Source organism: Dasypus novemcinctus, chromosome 3 (genome assembly GCF_030445035.2).
Source record: "Dasypus novemcinctus isolate mDasNov1 chromosome 3, mDasNov1.1.hap2, whole genome shotgun sequence".
NCBI lineage: Eukaryota > Metazoa > Chordata > Mammalia > Cingulata > Dasypodidae > Dasypus > Dasypus novemcinctus.
The window spans coordinates 34487652-34506064 of NC_080675.1; the positions used below are offsets into that span (position 1 = coordinate 34487652).

Consider the following 18413-nt stretch of genomic DNA (forward strand, 5'->3'; position numbering starts at 1 on the left):
TGTTCTCTCCTTAGCTGCTGCTTCACAAAAGAGGTACCAGGTCTGCAATGAATAAGCACACAAGTAGCCTATTTATTTTTTAAAAACCTTCAAACGCAAAGCAAATGGCAACATGAATGACTTGCCCCTGTGTGACACATACACTCTGGAGGGTTAAACCTTGCTGTAGTAGTATTGGGTGTGGAGGCTGCTACTTTCCTTTTAACTATACAAGCAGCTACTTCTAGCAAAAAGGAACAAGTAAAATCCTAGTTTAGTTTATATCAATGTAATAAAAGGCGATTTGTTTGATTCACAGAAAGTGTTTGTTATAATTATGGCTTTGGCTCTTCTTTTAAAGTTATTGTTTTTTGGCCCTATGAATGCACTGAATTAACTGTGACAAGAGGGATCTACTAGTTGTCAGTACATGCTGTGCAGAAGAGACACATGAAGGACATGGATGAACAGTTAAATCAGTCCCATGCTCTACTATGTACTAGACATTAAGGAAGATCAAGATTCAATCAATTAGAAGACATGCTTTCTGACAGAAAGGGACTGTTTCCATTGGCAACGTGACCTTTGAGATGGTGCCAGCTGTTCACAGGTATTTTGGTGAATTAGAGAACAAAAGGAAACCAATGGGATTTTGAACACTTATTTCCCTCTCTCCCAGGAAGGTGGAAAGTTTTCCCATCGCCCCGGCCGGGAGCTGGCGTTCAGCAGAGCAGTTCCAGGGCAGTCTGCCAGACTGAGATTGTTCACTGTGTTCCAGCTCAGTGTCAGGACTGCGCAAGGAAAGTACCACCATGCGATCGATGATTCCAGTCAAGGACTAAGAGCTTTTTAATGCTTCTGCTGTGAGAGCAGCTGGTGCTGGTGCTGTTGTCAAGAGGAGACGGTGCTGAGACGGGCATGGTGTCACTAGAAGAGAATGGGTCTCTTGGTGCCTCATTCCATTAGGAGACCCTGTGGCCCTGAAATCAGGGCCATGGACCACTCTCAATCAGCTCTTTTTGGGAAATACACATAAAGGAGAGTCCTTGGTGGAAACCTAACTTTTCTCTAACTTAGAAAAGTAGCATTTTAAGGCCAGCAGAACAGCCTTGAGGCTTTTGCCTCAAGTTCTTTAGGCAGAAGCATTTCAAGAAGGGGACTGAAGTACTATAGATCTGAGGAAAGAACCATCTGGCTGCTACTTCCAGGACAAAACTATTACTGACTACCAAATCTCTCTCCTCAGAATTCTCAAAAAAGCTTTTTCGGGGGCATACTTTCCAGATTTTCTTTCTGCTGGGTGACTCTGACAGGGCTTTTTCTTTCAAAGACTGGGATGGCTAACAGCAGTTCTCCCTCCAGTGAATTCAGAAAAAGATAATTTTATATCAAATAATTTTCTTCAATCCACAATAAAGCCGACTTCAGAAGAATGTTTTATCCAGCTGTAATATGAAAAAGAAAGGCCAGGACTCAATGTAGGTAAACCAATTTGGACAGTTCCAATATGGAAAATAATTTTAATGGCTTTTCATAACAGAAAAAAAAGAAGACAGAAATATCCAGCCAACAGATTTATTCTCAGAATATAAAACATCAACCAGGAACATAAAATATGGGAAGTGTCAGCCAAGATTGAAGGCAGAAGTAGAAGAATCTTAATTGTCAGGCATTTGAAAAATGTTGTATTCAGGTGAAAGCCCATGTTTCTCCATCAACTCTCCTTGTCCTGCCCTCTTGTAAGAGCAAAACAAGACAGATGTCAGATATGCAATCTTTCTGATTTTCCTTCTCCCAAATAAAAATAAACAAAAACCAAACAAAACAACAACAACAAAAAAACCCCAAAGATTTGTGTTCAAGGAATGAGAGCTATTTATTTGTACTTTGTTTCCTTTTTGGAAGGCTTCAGTCTATTTCAGAGTGTCACTTAGTCCCTTTTACCAGGGTAAAACTCAGTTGAGTTAAAGGCAATGAGATCAAAGCAATGGACAAATGCTCTTGGGGCTACAACTTTTATTAAACACTCATGAATTTGTGCAGAACATTCACACTTCAGGGCCTTTACATGATAATCCATCCCGATGAAACACTTATTATGACCAAAGGATAGTAGCTTTGCAGTATTAATTTCCTTATCCACAAAGTGAGAATAGCAATAATGATCTATCTCAGTACACAAATATTTTACCCCAAGTTAGAAGAGTAACTTATCCATAGGCTAGGTTCCACTCTCAGGAAAATCAGACCAACATCACAGTACGGGTAATTTCAAATGACTTGGATATTAAGACAACTTTCCTGCTTGGTTCCCCCCATGTGAAGGTGCTGGCAGTAGCTACAGTCAGGAGGGAATGGAGGCCCAGTCTTCTTGACCCCCAGGGCAGGGAAAGAGTTACAACTTCACACTGAGAAGCCAATAAAAACCCCTCTTGATTATAATTTAGATAAGAACCACTGGATTGAATAATAATGTCTGAAACTCCCCTGGCTGTTTCACCTTGAGACGTCCATCACTGGGTTAAACATGATGCTAATTGCATTTGGATTGATTAATTTCTCTCACTCCTGTCTATTCGAATAACGCTTAACAAAATAATCATAGCACCCAGAGCCAAATCTTTCCGTCAAAGGAATGAAGCCATCAGAACAGGCAGAGATGAAAGAAATGAAGATGACCCGTAATTACTGCTACGGTGATATCATTACCATATTATACAAAATGAGTGTGTGTGGGGGGAGGGGGAAGGCGGGAGGAGGAGCTGAGGTTATTTATTTATTTTTAACACAACTCTACAATCCAAGAATACAGATCTGACATTAAGTGGAACACACAGAAATATAGAACTTTAAAAAAACACAAATCTTGCTCATGAAATTGCAAAAATCCAGCAAACATTGAGGCCCAAGATATATCAAGTATCTTAGGCTGTGAGTAGGTATTATTCACACCACTGTTTTTTCATCACAAAACACTTTGTCTATGACTTGCATGGAGATTTAAGATGCTGTCTTCATACTAAAAGCATTCCCATAGTTACTGAAGAATTTTTTTAAAGCCAGAGAATAACATTTTATTTTAATATTGCTTAAGATAGCCTTGTTTGTAAAATTATAATCTTGGTTTTACCTGCTGCTAGTTCCAGTTTAAGACACCAAAGAAAATGTCTATGAATCTTCATGTGTGGGTCACTGGATGATAGCATGGATTTAATTTAACTCACCAGAGAGGAAGAATATAAAAACGTTTCCTTGTTAGTTATTTCTTACTGTTTGATATGACCATTTTAATCCTTATGACAGAAAACATGATCACTTAGGATGTGAACCTTAGATCTGAATTGTCACTTATGAGGTTGCAACCTCAGAAAAATTCCTTATCTTCTCTAGGCCTCAGTTTCTTCATCAGTAAAATGGGGATAAAATAGTACCTACCTCACTGGAGTGTTATGAAACTTGAATATACATAAAGTGCTAAAGGAGAGTAGATGCAAGGAAAAAAAAAAACTCCCCTTAAGATTAATTTTATGGCTACTTACAGAACCCTGAACAGTGTTTTGGTTATTTTATTCATAAAAGTTAATTTAAACAGATATTTATAAAATAACTTGTTTTTAGAGGAATTTTAAAAATACGGCCCTCAGTCACTTCAAGTCAAGATTCTTAAGAGTGATAAATTTTTTTAAAAAAAGGAGGAGAATCTAGCATTTAACATGCCTTTCCTGTTTGGACTGTATTTCAAACAAACCAATTAGTTGCTGATATATCAGAATTACTATTAGAATGACTGAATTAGAAAAACACCATGTTGCAAGTCTCAATGAAATCATGGATTTAGGCAACATTTATTAGAGTATGCTAAAGCCATCAGATGAAAGGCTAACGGAGGAGTTTATAATGAAAAGGATCAGACTGAGGGAACCTAAACCCAGTGATCTTCACTCAAACTGGTCAAACAGATGCCATGTGTTTCCTGATGAGAAAAAATAGGACATCCACAGTACTACTTATGAAGTATTTCTGCCAAAAAGACTGAATGTGAACCCAATCCATTCTCCTGCCCTATCAATTTATAGGAAATTTGGGGAAAAGAGGAACATGTTGAATGATACCACCAGAATAAAATCACCCAAATTGAAAATGTTGGAAACTCTATTAGACAAACAATTCTGTTTCTTCAATAATTAAACAGCATAGGGGGAGAAATCTGGAGTCAAGAGTGCAGGTAAAAAGAAAATTAAGAGATTTAAGGTTCATGTCAACCAAATGCAATGTATGGAGCTTATCTGGATGCTGATTCAAACAAACCAACTGTAAAAAACATAATTTTGAGCCAAAATGGACATGGATTATTAGACGCCAATTAAGGAATTATTTTATTTTGTTGAATGTGATTAAAACGGTGTTGGTTTTTAAATAGTCTTGTCAGAAATACATACTAAAGTATTTATGGATGAAATGATAGGGCATCTAGGATATGCTTTAAAATACCACAGCTAACAGCAACGAAAAGAGTGATATAAGAAGATGTAGAAATAAAACAAGGATGACATTGTGGGAAAACTGGCAGGAGTGTGGAGTGGGACATATGGGAGTCTTCTACAGTTTTTTTTTTTTTAAAGGAACATATATATATATATTTTTTTAAAGATTTATTTATCTTTCCCCTTTCCCCTCCACCCCGGTTGTCTGTTCTCTGTGTCTATATGCTGCATCTTCTTTGTCCGCTTCTGTTGTTGTCAGCGGCACGGGAATCTGTGTTTCTTTTTGTTGCATCATCTTGTTGTGTCAGTTCTCCATGTGTGCGGCACCATTCCTGGGCAGGCTGCACTTTCTTTCACGCTGGGCGGCTCTCCTTATGAGGCGCACTCCTTGCACGTGGGGCTCCCCTATGTGGGGGACACCCCTGCGTGGCATGGCACTCCTTGCGTGCATCAGCACTGCACATGGGCCAGCTCCACACGGGTCAAGGAGGCCCAGGGTTTGAACCGCGGACCTCCCATGTGGTAGACGGATGCCCTAACCACTAGGCCAAATCCGCCACCTCCTATAGTTTTTAATGTAACATTTTGTGATCTTTTTATCTTTTAAAAACAAATTTAAAAAAATATAGAAAATACAGAATGCTGACAATGATTAAAGTTGGAGGATAGATAGGTACATGGGATTCATTATAGCAGTCTCTTTTGTTACTATATGCTTGAAAATTTCCATGATAAAAAGAAAACCTCACCAAATGCTTCCGTTGAAATATATATTTTTCTCATTATCACTATGTATAGTTTATCATAATACAATTATGAAGGCTAGAAGCAACATGAATGACAACTCAGAGAAGAGTATTAGACTAGCAAGGGAACAAAGGCGGGGATAATTAACTCTGAAGAGGGCTTGGAAATGCAGGACAGGACAAGCTGTAGAAAGGGGTGACTTTTCATGTCATGAATATTTATTTCCATGACATCTTTCAATTCTTTGGATGAGGACCAAATTACACACAACCAAAAATCAAAAGCAGATTATATTTAGTTTTTAAAAAAAATCTACCAAATCTGACTCAGGTTAAGTCTAATAATATAGAGCTGTTACTCATTATTAGGTTGTCCAACCTTTCTCTCTTAATTAAGAAATCATTGACAAATCTAAGGTATAATTTTCACTTTCTCCATAAACAGTTTTGAGGAAAGCTGCCTGGCTCAACATGTTGCTTCTACAAAATTCTCAGGGAGGTGGAGAGAATGAGGCCTCGGTTACTATTTATTTATATTTTAAAGATTTACTTACCCCCCACCCCATGCTGTTTCCCCATTGTCTGCTTTCTGTGTCCATTCGCTGTGTGTTCTTCTGTGTCTGCTTGTATTCTCTCATTAGGCAGCGCCGGGAACTGATCCTGGGAACTTCCGGAGTGGGAGAGAGGTAATTACTCTCTTGTGCCACCTCAGCTCCCTGTTCTGCTACATCTTATTTTCTCTCCTACATCTCTTGTTGTGTCATCTTGCTGTGCCAACTCTCTGCATTGGCCAGCACTCCTGCACGGGGTGGCTTTCCCTTGTGGGGCGGCTTTCCCTCGCGGGGCAACACTCCTGCGCAGGGCCACATTCCCACATGGGCCAGCATTCCGTATGGACCAGCTTGCCCTCACCAGGAGGCCTTGGGCATTGAACCCTGGACCTCCTATATGGTAGATGGGAGCCCAACTGGTTGAGCCACATCTGTTTCCTGGTTACTATTTATTGAGTTTTCTCAGAAGAAGCTTAAGATATACATAGAAAGACTAACACTAAAGTTGAGGCCAGTGTAATAGCTAACAAGTTATGGAGTAGCTTAACTTAAACTTTAATTAGTCCAACAAAATTTCCATTAGTTTGCCCTCACATTATCAACAAATGTGCACATAAAGACCTCACTAACCCTACTTCACTCTGTTCACTCTTTTACTTTATAGATGCTAATCTATTCAATTTTTAAAAATTAGTTTTAGTTAATGATTTTGAATTGCTCACACTGTGGTTTCATGTATGTATGGTTTATTTTTCTCACTAGCCCATAAATTCATCAATGGAAGAAACTTTTAAGATAATTTCCCTAACAGACTTGAAAAAATCACAACATACAATAGAAATCCAATAAGCCTTAATTAAAAAAAATCTTTTCCCTCTAAAATCATGTAGCATTACAAAAACACAGGAATTATTGCCTTTACTTGATTATGAATTTCTTTTTTTTTAGAATAACTTTTAAATTTTTAAAAATTTAAAAATTTCTCTCCTCTCCCTTCCCCTGCCCCCGTCGTCTGCTCTCTTGTGTCCATTCACTGTGTGTTCTTCTGTGTCTGCTTGCATTCTCGGCGGCATTGGGAATCTATGTCTCTTTTTGTTGCATCAGTTCTCCGTGTGTGCAGCGCCACTCCCGGGCGGGTTGAACTTTTTTTGCATGGGGCAGCTCTCCTTGCGAGGCACACTCCTTGTGCGTGGGGCTCCCCTATGTGGGGGACACCCCCGTGTGGCACGGCACTCCTTGCGCGCAGCAGCACTGTGCATGGGTCAGCTTACTGCATGGGCCAGGAGGCCCTGGGTTCAAACCCTGGACCTCCCATATGGTAGCCAGGCACTCTATCAGTTGAGCCATATCCGCTTTCCTGAATTTCTTTTAAAACCACATCACAATCAGGTAAGAATTTGATTGTATGTATGATGTGCCTACTTAGGAAGTCATATGGTTGTGGTTATTCCTGGGATTAGAAATAACAGCCATTTAAACTTCTGTTTTTCAAAGTATCCTATTTTGATTTTCTGAATAATCTTATTTACAACATTCATGACCTGTTTTTTAAATTTTGTTTTTGAAACATTTTAATGTGGTCCAGCAATCCATGCTTGACTTATGAAGCCCTCCAGGTGATTCTGATGCATGCTAAAGTTTGAGAACCACTGACTCTTTGATTTTGTCTCCAATTACCTATGATATCAATTCATTATCCCTTCCCCTTCCCTTCCCTACTTTTTTTCCAATTAATTTTTAACAAAGGAATGAGGGTTTTATTTTATTAAAATTATGATCATAAAGCATATTCCTTATTATAAAGAAAAAAACTATGTGCATGTGTGGTATTGCCCTTTGTAAAATATGAGCAATGAAGGGAAAAATTAAAACACTCAGTAAAAAGATCAGAACTTTCACTGAAACAGCATGTAGCTCTATCTTTATTGCCATACATCATGTTCAGTTTTAAAGCTATAATACAATCCTTACCCTTGAAAATATTAGGAGAAGACAGTCTGGGAAAAAATAACAAACAATATCATAAAAGCTATAAGAGGAGGATATAACATATTACGAAGGCAGAAATCGGGATAACTCATCTCCAGAAAAGATGGGATGGACTGAAAGAAAAATATGTAGAAAAAGGGTAACATTTGAACTGGCCTTTAGGAATATACTGTCTGAGAATGCCCAGGAAATCTAAGGACAGCTCCTTTTTAAAAGTTTTTCACCAGGTAAAATGCAAGTGAACAGTATGAAATGGAATTTTCAAAACATGCCCTAAATCCCTGTTAAGTTCCCAGTACCATACACGTTTCTCGAGGTATAAGACAAAAGTAGTATAAGACATGGCCCTGCTTTAAGAAGTTAAATAACAATAAATTTGGCCTTTCCAAAATTTGGCAGAAACAAAGCCAACTGTAACCAATCATATTTTGTTAGGAAAAGATCTGTGACAATCATCAACCAAACCACAATTAAGTAACTTGCTTCTAAATCTAGTTTCCTCTCAATGTTGAAGTGCTCATAAACTTTATAAAAAATGGAGACATCTCTCATGCTTTGATTAAAAAGCTTTATTTTAATGCTCTTATTATTTAAAAGGAATGAAATCCAGACTGGAGAATGCTATATTAATGAGTGAAAAAACCTTTGTGTTGATAAGATCAGCATAACATAATCCCATGAAATAGCCAAATCTTAAAATCGATTTTGCCCTTATATTTTTGTTGATCCCAATAAACTCACATTCTTTTTTAGATTTCTTTTTATTTCTCTCCCCTTCTCTCTCCCCGCCAGTTGTCTGCTCTCTGTGTCCATTCGCTGTGTGTTCTTCTGTGACTGCTTCTATTCTTGTCAGTGGCACAGGGAATCTGTGTCTCCTCTTGTTGCATCATCTTGCTGTGTCAGGTCTCCATGTGTGTGGTGCCATTCTTGGGCAGGCTGCACTTTCTTTCATGCTGGGTGGCTCTCCTTATGGGCGCACTCCTTGCATGTGTGGCTCCCCTATGCAGGGGACACCCCTGCGTGGCATGGCACTCCTTGCGCACATCAGCACTGTGCGTGGGCCAGCTCCACACGGGTCACATGGGTTTGAACCATGGACCTCCCATGTGGTAGGCGGACGCCCTATCCATTGGTCCAAGTCTGCTTCCCCAAACTCACATTCTTGTAATAAAAATACCCGACTAGCCCTCGTTTTTTCTTGGGAGACTATGAAAGCTAGTTTTCATAATTTGCTAAATGAACTCTAATTACTTAAGTCAATCTCTGAATAACCAGACAATGATTGGAGCAAAGTCTGCCAAGGGACCATGTTCTGGATTTTAAGGAACAGTTTGGCCACCATGTTCAGAAACATAATGCATAATGCAGTTCCAGGTAAAGATAAATTCCTAGGAGTAATGGAGTACAGTAATTCTATCCCAGTCTGATGAATGGGTCCTATCTCTAATTAGTAAACTCCCAAATCCAGAGTTGATTTGAAGGCCAGAAGACCATGTGAATAACACACTTAAAGATTCCTACCATTAACCACATTCTCTGAACCACTTTCCTAACAATTGCCCAAATGGAGCTACTAGGTACATTCCCTTAATCTGTACAATTGATGATAAGCCTTTGAGGTTGATGTCAATAGAGAAATTAATTTCAATATGCCAGAAACTAGTTAGCATTTTAAGTGTATTACATTCTTTCTTGCGAAGTTTCACTCTAGGCAAAAACAATGAGCCACCTCCATTCCCTACCTTTGTTGTATCTCTCATTACATTTTTCTTCTTGGGTCTCTTATGTCATTTTGTTGTGTCAGCTTGCCATGCCTGCCCACTGCATCAGCTTGCTGTCTTGCTCATCTTCTTTAAGAGGCACTGGGAACCTTCGCTCACTGCTTTGTTTTCTCTTTCATTATGTTTTTCTTCTAGTGTCTCTTTTTTTTTTTTTTTTTTAAAGATTTATTTATTTATTTTATTTCCCCCCCTCCCCTGGTTGTCTGTTCTTGGTGTCTTTTTGCTGCGTCTTGTTTCTTTGTCCGTTTCTGTTGTCGTCAGCGGCACGAGAAGTGTGGGCGGCGCCATTCCTGGGCAGGCTGCACTTTCTTTCACGCTGGGCGGCTCTCCTTACGGGGCGCGCTCCTTGCGCGTGGGGCTCCCCCACGCGGGGGACACCCTTGCGTGGCAGGGCACTCCTTGCGCGCATCAGCACTGCGCATGGGCCAGCTCCACATGGGTCAAGGAGGCCCGGGGTTTGAACCGCGGACCTCCCATGTGGTAGACGGACGCCCTAACCACTGGGCCAAAGTCCGTTTCCCGTTCTAGTGTCTCTTGTTGCATCATCTTGTTATGTCAGCTTGCCACACCTGCCTGTCGCGCTAGCTTGCTGTTGTCTTTAGGAGGCACCGGGAACCAAACTAGGGACCTTCCATGTGGTAGGCGGGAGCTCAATCACTTGAGACACATTTGCTTCCCTCTCAATGTAGATTTTTTTCATTTTTTAAAAAAATGTCTCTCCCCTGCCCCCACCGCCCCCCCCCCACCAGTTGTCTGCTCTCTCCATTCTCTGCGTGTTCTTCTGTGTCTGCTTGTATTCTTGTCAGTGGCACCCTGAATCCGTGTCTCTTTTCGTTGTGTCATCTTGCTGTGTCAGCTCTCCATGTGTGCAGCACCATTCCTGGGCAGGCTGCACTTTTTTCGCTCTAGGTGGCTCTCCTTATGCACTCCTTGTTCATGGGACTCCCCTTCACGGGGGACACCACTGCGTGGATGGCACTCCTTGCATGCATCAGCACTGTGCGTGGGCCTGCTCATCACATGGGTCAGGAGGCCCTAGGTTTAAACCTTGGACCTCCCATGTAGTAGGCAGATGCCCTATCTGTTGGGCTAAATCTGCTTCCCTCAATGTAGTTTTTTTTTTTTAGCTTCTAGTAATTGAAATATATTTTATATGGGATCTTTTTTTTTTTTAATGTTTTTTAAAAAAAATATTTATTTATTATTATTTTTTAATTACATTAAAAAATATATATGAGGTCCCATTCAACCCCACCGCCCCCGCCCCCCACTCCCCCCACAGCAACACTCTCTCCCATCATCGTGATACATCCATTGCACCTGGTAAGTTCATCTCTGAGCATCACTGCACCCCATAGTCAATGGTCCACATCATAGCCCAGACTCTCTCACGTTCCATCCAGTGGGCCCTGGGGGGATCTACAGTGTCCCGTAATTGTCCGTGAAGCACTATCCAGGACAACTCCACGTCCCGAAAACGCCTCCACATCTCATCTCTTCCTCCCGTTCCCCACACCCAGCAGCCCCCATGGCTACCGTTCCCACACCCATTTCACATTTCCTCTGTGGACATTGGATTGGTTGTGTCCATTGCACACCTATGTCAAGTGAGGGCTTAGATTCCACATGGGTACTGGATGCACTCTTCCCGCTTCTAGTTGTAGACACTCTAGGCTCCATGCTGTGGTGGTTGACCTTCTTCAACTCCATGTTAGCTGAGTGGAGTAAGTCCAATAAGTCAAAGTGTAGGAGCTGAAGTCTGTTGAGGCTCTGGGCCTGGGTGTCATATTATCAGTCCAGAGATTCAAATCCCCTACATATATCTTAAACTCAGCACCAACTACAATTCCAATAAAGTAGCATGCAAGTCTTGTGAAAAGAGATCCCCTCTGAGTCCATTTCCATCACGCAGAAACACCAGCTCCAAAGAAGGGCCATCTGTCATGGCAGTGAACCCCTTCTGCCATGACCATAGAACCCGTGGGTCTCTTTATCCCTCAAAAGAACCAATACCTGGGGTTGTATCTACCTTATCTGTCTCTTAGACTCTGTTCAGTTGTACATAGGGGTATTCCTTCTGACAACCTCCAGACTCTTTTTTAGAGACTCACAGCCTTATAATCTCATTTCTCCTTTCCATTTCCCCCTTACATTAGGTCAAACCGCTTCCCGAAGTCATGTTATTATATGTAGACAGGTATATTCTGCTGTTCCGCATTGAATCTTTAATTCAAGGTCATTTTCTAGTTGCTTCTTCAGCTAGTATGTGGTAGTGATCCCTGGGTGTCGTGTCCCACGCTGGGGGGAATGCATCACATCTACACGCTGAGTTTGGCTGTGAGAGTGGCCACATTTGAGTAACATGAAGGCTGTCAGGAGGAAACCCCCAGGCACAATGCTACTCTAGGCCTTGTTCTTATTGCAGGTGCATAGGCTCAAAAGTGTAGCCATTAGTATCAAGGGCCCACTGTTGGGCCCTCCTTCCTTCCTGGTTCTTGCCGTTGCACCTGGAGGATTGCCGCTGCTCTCCCAGGGCCCACAACAGTGACCCCCCGGCCAGGAGCCCAGTACCCCCCCAGCTGTTGTTTTTAATTGTTTCCATTATGAGTATATATAGACATTACCATATACCCTGGGCATATGCCCTGTATAACTCCCTGTCAACCATATATATCCTGTCAATAACATCCCATATCAGTATTCCTCCGCTGCCATTGTTGAACCACTCTGTGATCCAAAACTTCCCGTAAAGTGAATCCCAACATAATGTCAGCTTCAGAAGAGTCTTAGATCACCAAAATTCATATATACAATATACAGTATTTCCCCAGATCCACCATAAAACCTTTTCCCTTCCACAGCAATAATCTTTTAACTTATTCATATCATATTTCCTGAAACTGATGTACAGATTCCGAAACTATAGTTTTCAAACAAGGTAACATTTGTGCTTACTATGTGGTCCATACTTTAGGTTGTACAGTTTTCTAAATTTTTTAGTTATCCTATGTTTTGTCTTATGGTTTTCATTATTAGTCTGTCGTCCCCTATATGTTTTTGGTGTAATATTAGCTGTTTTATATTCATCCTCGTGTACTCTCACATAACTCCTCTTTTGCCCCCTTATTTACCTTTGTTCTATCCATTGCACGTCCATTTTCCCCTCCCCTTAGGGCCCACAACGCCTGCCAATCTAATGCCCTGGGAGCCGTCCTTTCTCACGAGAGATACAGTTCTCTCTATTCGACGGCATTAGTCTTCCCCAGGATATGGGTCCACCCCACCCAATGGTAGAACCCACCTTGGCAAAATGAGCCTTCAGCTATTCCCTCCGGAGTCCGTCCCGCATCAGACCATACCCCCTGAGCGTCCTAACCAGGTGACCCTCCTATTTATACTTTGATACATTTTACTCAACATTTAGTTCTCAACGAATCAATGTAGTTTTGATTTGCATTTCCCTAATAGCAAGCGCTATTGACTATTTCTGCATGTGCTTTTTCACCATTTGTATTTCCCCTTGGGAGAAATGTCTATTTAAGTCTTTTGCCCATTTTTAAATCGACTGACTCTTTTATTGTTGAGTTGTATAATCCCTTTATATAGCATGGAAATCAAACCCTTACTGGATATGTGGTTTCAAATATTTTCTCCCATTGAGTGGGTTGCCTTCTCACCTTGACAAAGTCCTTTGAAGCACAAAAGTGTTTAAGTTTGAGGAGGGCCCATTTATCTGCTTTTTCTTTCATTGCGCCTGTTTTTAGTGTAAAGTTTAAGAAATTGCCTCCTACCACCAGGTCTTGATGTTTCCCTACATTTTCTTCTAGGGGTTTTATGGTTCTTGCTTTTATATTTAGGTGTTTGATCCACTTTGAGTTAATTTTTGTATAAGTATGAGGTAGAGGTCCTCTTTCCTTCTTTTGGATAGGAATATCCAGTTCTCCCAGCACCATTTGTTGAATAGACTGTTCTGACATAGTAGGGTGAGTGTAGCACTTTGATATTTCTGAATTCCAAAAGAGATACTATGTTTATAAACTGGTCTGTTCCTCTTGGCATGATATCCTTTGACTGTATTAAATTCAAAGGTTTTATGTTTACTTGATTAAATCAAGATAAGGGCTTTGATTTGACCAGGTCAGTAGGGCATGACTCAGGGTTGAGTCCCTGCCCCCCTTGGTGGGCTGAGATAGATGGACACATGCAGAAGATACAGAAGAGGAGAGAACTTGGTCATTTCAGTCCTGCCATGTGACAGAAAGGAGAAGGCTCAAACAGCGAAAGCCCAGGAAGAGACAAGCCTTATGCCAGCCTGGAGCTGAGATCAGAAGAAGCTGGGCCCACAGAGCCTTAAGAGGAAGAAGGAAGGAGAGACCAGGCAGAGGTCACCCATCATCTTGCTCCAACACATGGCAACAGCCTTTGTTGAGGATGTAACCTTGAGATGGACTCTTTAGTGCCTTGTAACTCTAAGTTTCTACCCCAAATATATACCCTTTTAAAAACCAACAGATTTCTGGTACTTTGCATCAGCACCTCGTTGACTAACTAATACAGTGGGTTTGATAGCCTTGTCAAAAAAATCACTTGACCATAGATATGAGGGTCTGTTTCAATTCTGTTCCATTGGTCTATATGTCTATCTTTATGGCAGTGCCATGCTGTTTTTACCACTGTGGCTACATAATATGATTTAAAGTTCAGAAAAGAGAGTCCTCTAACTTCATTCTTCCTTTGTAAGATGTTTCTGGTTCTCCAAGGCCCCTTACTCTTCCAAATAAACTTGATAACTGGGTTTTCTTTTTAAAAAAGGCTGTTAGAAGTTTTATCAGGGTTGTATTGAATCTGCATATCAAATTGGGTAGAATCAATGTCTTAACAATATTTAGTCTTCCATCCATGAACATGGAATGTTCTTCCATTTATTTAGGTCTTCTTTGATTTCTTTTAGCAGAGCATTGTAGTGTTCTGAATACAAGTGCTTCATATCCTTGGTTAAGTTTATTCCTAAATATGTGATTCTTTTTTTTTTAAAGATTTATTTTTTATTTATTTCTCTTCCCCCCCCCCCCCCCCACCCCCAGTTGTCTGCTCTCTGTGTCCATTCACTTTGTGTTTTTCTGTGACCGCTTCTATCCTTATCAGCAGCACCAGGAATCTGTGTTTCTTTTTGTTGCGTCATCTTGCTGTGTCAGCTCTCCATGTGTGCGGCACCATTCCTGGGCAGACTGTACTTTCTTCCACACTGGGTGGCTCTCCTTATGGGGTGCAGTCCTTGCGCCTACATGGGGGACACCCCTATGTGGCAGGGCACTCCTTGTGCACATCAGCACTGCACATGGGCCAGCTCCACACGGGTCAAGGAGGCCCAGGGTTTGAACCGCAGACCTTCCATGTGGTAGGCGGATGCCCTATCCATTGGGCCAAGTCTGCTTCCCATGTGATTCTTTTTGTTGCTTTTGTTAGTGGGATTTTTTTCCTGACTTCCTCCTCAGATGGCTTTTTTTTTTTTTTAAGATTTTTTTTGTGTGTGTTGATCTCTCTCCCCTTCCTTCCCCTCCCCTTCCATTGTCTGCTCTCTGTGTCTATTCGCTGTGTGTTCTGTGTCCACTTACATTCTTGTCAGTGGCACTGGGAATCTGTGTCTCTTTTTGTTGTATCATCTTGCTGCGTTAGCTCTCTGTGTGCGGTGCCACTCCTGGGTAGGCTGTGCTTTTTTCACGCAGGGTGGCTCTCCTTGCAGGGGCACACTCCTTGCGTGTGGGGCTCCTGTATGCGGGGGACACCCCTGCATGGCATGGCACTTCTTGCATGCATCAGCACTGTGTGTGGGCCAGTTCCCCATATGGGTCAGAGGCCCTGGGTTTGAACCCTGGACCTCCCATGTGGTAGACAGATGCTCTATCAGTTGAGCCAAATCTGCTTCCTTCAGATTGCTCTTTACTAGTGTATAGAAACAATACTTATTTTTGCATATTAATCTCGTATCCTACCACTTCTGCTGAATTTGTTTATTAGCTCTAGTTGCTTTGTTGTAGATTCTTGCTTTTTGTTTTAGTGAAAGAACTGACTGACAATCTAACCAAGCAAGGTTTTATTTTATTTTAATTTTTAATATATTTTTTAGGAGGTACCATTAATTGAACCCAGGACCTCATACATGGGAGGCAGGTGTTCAGCTACTGAGCTACATCTGATCCCCCCCCCCCCCCCCCCCGCAAGCAATGTTCCTGGTTAAAAAAAAACATGGGAGGGAAGCAGACTTGGCCCAATGGATAGTGCATCCGCCTACCACATGGGAGGTCCGTGGTTCAAATCCCGGGCCTCCTTGACCCATGTGGAGCTGGCCCATGCTCAGTGCTGATGCGCGCAAGGAGTGCCGTGCCATGCAGGGGTGTCCCCCGCGTAGGGGAGCCACATGTGCAAGGAGTGCGCCCATAAGGAGAGCCACCCAGCGCAAAAGAAAGTGCAGCCTGCCCAGGAATGGCGCCACACACACGGAGAGCTGACACTACAAGATGACGCAACAAAAAGAAACACAGATTCCTGGTGCCGCTGATAAGGATAGAAGCGGTCACAGAAGAACACACAGCAAATGGACACAGAAAGCAGACAACTGGGAAGCCGGGGGAAGGGGAGAGAAATAAATAAAAAATAAATCTTTAAAAAAACAAAAACAGGGGAAACAGATATGGCTCCAGTAATTGATCTCCTGACACATGGGAGATCCTCGGTTCCTAGTGCCTCCTAAAAAAACAAAGATGACGAACAAACACAGCAAGTGCAAACAAAGAGGGGGTGGGGAGAAATAAATAAATAAAATAAATCTTTAAAAACAAAACAAAACAATTTGGGAGTTTGGACATTACTGCCATATACTTGGAGAGAAAATATGCATCGTAAACTCAGTTCTGTGTAAATAAAAATTACATCAGAATCTGTATGTTTGATGCCCTGTTTTAGAAAACAAAAACTCTATACTTTGGATTAAAATAAATTCAGTACTTAGATTATTTAAACACTGTGAATAATTATTTGAAAAATGTTCCCTTTGTTTAACAACTAGATATTCATCCCAGGAAGCTGGGATGCATTTAGACTTAATATAAGCAGATTAGATTTACATGCAGCTTAAATGCAAAAACATTTAACAAAGCTGTCTATTTAAACATATCAAAATCCATGAAATGAAAGATTAATGTTGCTATGAGAACTGAAGTATTCCTCACTGCATGTAAATAATTGGCTAAATGTAATAACTGATTCAGCCGTCCTAACTCAGATACATAAGCAACGTAGACAACTTCATTTATACAAAAAGGCACTTAATTGTAGACCTCCTAAGTGCGCACTCTGTGGTACACTCTGAAGATATTAAGGAGGAATAATATTGATAGATAAGCTTCTTTTTTTAAAATTGGTTTGTTCAATATATAGTTATTGAACATAACTAAATATCAGATTAGTAGTTGGTATGATACATTTGGCACCTCCTACCTGACTGAGGATTGACCTTGCCCTTGCCACACTCTTCAGGCATCCTCCTGATGCATGTTGAGCTTTGGCTGCTATAATCATGAAGACCGCAGGTGCCAAGTGCATCTTGATATCAGAAAATACATACCCAAATGTTTCCCCAACATTTGCACGCAACACCCTGGCATTTAGCTACTCGCCCCAGCCCCCACCAGTTATATATACCTAAAGAGTGATTGCCATAGGTGTGAGCACACTCAAGCGAATTTCCTGCCTGTCTTGCTGTCTGGGATGAATATCTAGTTGTTAAGGTAGCTGCAGCTCTCTGTAAGTTCCCCTAATAAAGGCTTAAGTACTGATCACCATGGCATTCAGTGCCTCTTTCTTCAGAATCTCATCTGGTCCTATTGTGGGACAGTTTGGGGCAGTTCCAGTTGGGTCTCCACCTATTTCTTCTTTAAAGGCAAGTCCTGTTCCTGGTTCAGCCGGATGCAATATAGTACTCAATCTCTTCATATTCACAGTTTGAAGAGGTTAATAGATTAAAAAAATCACTACAGGTATTCCTAGAGCAGAATAATGTCTCATAATGGCCATAAGAACCTCCACAATTGTCACACTAGTTACTTGGTTGCCCTTAGTACTACATAGCTCTTTGGGCAGAATAACTTTGTGATCTGATCACATCCTTAATACATTTGTGAGGCAAAGTTCTCACTTGCTCCAGTAAGTGCCATCTTTCCTTGGTGCTGGCTTGACATTATGAGAATTACTTCTTACTTAAAACAAGCTTTACCCTTCATCACAGATGACATAATAAACAGCTCAGTCCAAAGTTCCACCTGACTGATATCACTGTAATGTTAATGTGTTTATTACACATTGATCAAAATTTAGCAGCACACCCAGTGAGAAGTTCATGCTTCCCAAAGGTTAAGAACCACAATTGCTAACATTTCTGAGTAGTTATTATATATTGTGTACTGTTCAAAGTATTTAACACATATTATAATTTAAAATCCTCAAAACACCGCAAGCGTAGGTACCATTTATTATTTCCATTTTATAAATGGAGCCATATGAGGCACAGAGAAAAGTTATATAACTTGCTCAAAATTGTACAGCTAGTAAGTGGCAGAGGCAGGACCCAGGAAAGGCCTTCTTTCCAGAGCCTGTGCTCTTAACCACTCTGTTACCACTATTGCCTCACAATCCTCAACCTTGAGGAGCACACAGACTCGAGATCTATACACCATCATAAAATAACATGATCTTGGAAGTAACAGAGGAGTGCATAAGTGCAGAAGAAAGGGTAGGGAAATGGACACAGCTTCCCAGGGAGAAGAAACTGCAATCAGCATTTCAAATCTTCCAGATATAGGTTTCCTCAAAAATGTCGGTTAAGTT

At 41.2% G+C, this 18413-nt stretch overlaps 1 protein-coding gene across 3 annotated transcripts in view; it reads right to left on the reverse strand.

The window, feature by feature from the left end:
* LIN52 (lin-52 DREAM MuvB core complex component) overlaps window positions 1-18413 on the reverse strand; it is a 144387-nt gene that overhangs the window by 8060 nt on the left and 117914 nt on the right. The window lies entirely within an intron of this gene.